Source organism: Gekko japonicus, unplaced genomic scaffold (assembly GCF_001447785.1).
Source record: "Gekko japonicus isolate JY-2015 unplaced genomic scaffold, Gekko_japonicus_V1.1 scaffold1752, whole genome shotgun sequence".
In the NCBI taxonomy this organism is placed as follows: domain Eukaryota; kingdom Metazoa; phylum Chordata; class Lepidosauria; order Squamata; family Gekkonidae; genus Gekko; species Gekko japonicus.
The window spans coordinates 182,485-186,274 of NW_015162002.1; positions in this window are offsets into that span (position 1 = coordinate 182,485).

Below are 3,790 nucleotides of genomic sequence, written 5' to 3' on the forward strand. Positions count from 1 at the left end.
AAGAACAGCCGGCGAAAAAGGTAAGTTATAGTTAGTTATTTTGTGAATACAGTCTATTACTCGAATCCAAAAACTTTGGATAAATTTGCAGGACCACAGTTGTGAAAGTAAGTTGCTTTAGATCCACAGTGTTTCCAGCACTGCGGCGACATGGTGGGTATCATATGCGCTAGTTTAGTTGGTGTTAAGTACCATCTCAACATGACCTTCATATTTGTCTCTATGATATATAAAGATTTTGACGATGAGCTGATTTTGCCAGATATCTTTCAATTGACCCTCAGAGATTTGGCACTGGAGGTCTTTTGACCAAGCTTCTTGATAGTTCAGATTGATGTTGTGATGACTGTTATTTAAAATTTTGTAAATTCTTGATATTAAATTCTTTTTTTTATAGGGCTCAAACAGGATAGATTCAAACTCATTGAGAGACCTTCGGACAGACTCCCGAAATCCAGTGGACTCAACAAAATGGTGAAACTGTAAATATTCATACCAATTGATATTAAATTTGTATTTCTTTTCTAGCTCTTGTTTTGTCATAATCCGACCTTTCTTTATAGAATCAATAATTCTGATCAGATTTGCTTTCCTCCAATCCGAGAATGCTTCGTGTGGTTTAGCTGGAATAAACCAGTCTTGATTTTAAAAAGACGACAGTAATGAATAAGATGGAATAATATTCTTCTTTACTTGATACCATATATTAATAGTAGCTTTTAAATATGGGGAGGCAATTAAAGACAATGGTTTTTGGGTTTTTTATGCCAAAGTATCTCTTGAAAAGAGGAAACTTGTGATGTATTGTCTTCAATCCACTTCCAATCCAGCATATCATCCTCATGGTATTGCCTAACCAGAGATGCCAAGACTACGGCTTTATAATAAGTTGTTAAAATTGGAAGAGCCATGCCTCCCATGCCTCCGTGGGTGTTTATTTTTCCAAATAAAGGCATTAATGTCTTTTTGCCATAAGTTCAACTGACGGTCTGAAATGTAGCATGGAATGGTCCGGAAAAGATAAAGGTATCTAGGCAAGATGTACGATCGTAGTATATTGATTCTGTCAATCCAAGAAAGGATGTTCGTGTTCCATTTAGCAAGTTGTACCATCACTTCTTTATATAGTTTATATGAAAGAGCTTATTTTGATCAACAGATAATTTGATTCTCTGGAGCCATCCTTCCTGAGCTAAGACAAAAATGTGTGAGCCGGAGGCTAAAAAACAGTGAGCTAGCTCACACTAACTCAGCTTAGAGGGAACACTGGAGGCAGTGTATGTGGAAATGTATCCATTCATGAACCACCACAAAGCACCATGAACAGCAACAAAGTTTGTGGAATGTTCATGCCAGGAGCGCTTCTGTGAACATCACTTTGCGAACCCTGAACCAGCCAAAATTTGTGATGAACTTTACTTTGTGAGCCAATTCATGCCCATCCCTAATGCACAGTTGTCATGGTTTTTGAACAGGGGAACATGCACATTTGGTGTGTTCGTACAACATTGGTATGCAGAAATCAGCAAGCACTTCTCATCTTCCACAGTGAAGACAGAGGCAAAAAATGCATTCAGCTTCTCAGCCATATCCCTATCATCCTTCAGCACTCCTTTTACCCCTTGGTCATCCAAGGGCCCCACTGCAGTCCTGGCTGGTTTCCTGCTTCTAATGTATTTGAAGAAAGTTTTATGTTGATCATACAGATTGAAAGCAAGGCGGGAAGCACAGCCTGATACATGCAGTTGTCAGACTCCCAGTATGCATGGATGTAACATTTAAAAATGGCTTTATTCATTAATGTGTAAAGCAAAGGGTAGGAAATCCATTTGTTATAGAAAATATTTGACATTGGTGAGCAAATACCCTGCCCCTCATTATCGTAGTATTCTTCTTTGATTTAATGGTTTTTCTTCCATCCTGATTCACTCCTGGTATTTGAGCCAGGCTAGGGGGTGATAGTGATGAGAATGCGTAAAACAAGATAGGAGGAGGAGGAGGAGATTGGATTTATACCCCGCCCTTCACTCAGAGTCTCAGAGCGGTTTACAAACTCCTTTCCCTCCCCCTCCCCACAACAGACACCCTGTGAGGTAGGTGGAGCGGAGAGAGTTCTGACAGAAACTGCTCTTTTCAAGAACAGCTCTGACAGAACTATGGCTTGCCCAAGGTCACCCAGCAGCTGCAAATGGAGGAGTGGGGAATCAAACCCGGTTCTCCCAGATTAGAGTCAGCGCACTTAACCACTACACCAAACTGGCTCTCTGCAGTGATGTGTGGATGGGGAAGAGTTTATATCCCCTTACTAACACATTCAAGTTTTTTAAAAAATAGATACTCCCTCTTCACTATCACAGCTTTAGACAAAGACACATGAATACACAAGAAACCCCTCCCCCCTCACTCAAGCTTGGTCATAAAAGTAGCTGAAAGAGATTGCGCAATGAGCAATGGGTGTAATTTCAAGGTTGAAGCCCCGTCAATACAAAGGAAAGCTAACGAGGGGAGGTTGATGTTTAGAATAACGTAACTGCAGGAGTGGGGAATCTTATATCAGTTTGTAAAACAGGATATGAAGAGTTAATAGAAAGGGAATGTTTGTGTTCATAATGCTAAAAGGAAGTTTTAGGGATCCCCCAATAAAATTGGGGCCTGATCTTCTTCACACATGCTATAATCAACTGATGAAAAAACATTAAAGAAAGGAGACTGCAAGCTCAGGTTACACGTTTTGTAAAAATTAGGCAAATTCATGGAGGATATGTCTATAAATAGCTACTAGCTATGATATCTTCCAGGTATGAGATGCTGAAAGCAGACAAGGGTAGATGTCCTTAGTCTTCATTCCTGGCTTGTAAGCTTCCACAGGTTGTCCTGTAATGAGAAAAAAATGCAATACCAGATGAGACCCTTGACCCAAGGCAGTTATGTTTGTCCATAGCCCTTTTCAAATATCCCTAAGTACATATAATTAATACATGTTTTGAGAGCAAGGGCATCTCCATTGTACAACTGTTCACTGGAATGAATGCATGAATCACACATGTGAACAATAAACATATATACAGCTGTCTCAATTTCCCACCCTGTCAAAGCCCCTACTTTGTCAGCATCCCCAATCATATAAAGATAGCCTTCAGTGCATATACTTTCATGTCCCAACAAAACGTGTAAGCAGAAACATAGTTTGACACCGTCATTTTACTGCCTCCTTATCTCTGTATATGTTTAAAATATCCCAAAATGGCTGTTTCCTTTGAACAGTAGACTCCCATGCCCTACCATAATCTGCGTTTGGAAGTTAGCTTCTCTTTCTGTATTGGCACATATCTAATCATACAGTTGCAAACACTTTATGGCACTTAATTCTTAAGAGCAGCAATTTCTACCAATTTCCCCTTCAACTGCAAACCCCATCATTGAGATTGATGCTGTTTCGGAAGACCTGCTAATCTCAGGTATAACATTTCAAAGTGTTTGGTAGACTGAAGTGGGAGGGGCAGGAAAGTCCCACTCCTTGAAGTCCATGGACAGTTGGATATGACCCATTGTGTGGAGCACCAACATCTGAGAATCACAAGTGCAAAGCTCCCTTAGGGATGCAAAACTAGTAGTATGGGTCTTCGTCTCCTGGACATCATTTTTAAAGTTATCAGAATGGAATATGTAATTAAGCAAGCATTGCTATGTAAGAGGAAAGGAAAGGAAAGGAAAGGAAAGGAAAGGAAAGGAAAGGAAAGGAAAGGAAAGGAAAGGAAAGGAAAGGAAAGGAAAGGAAAGGAAAGGAAAG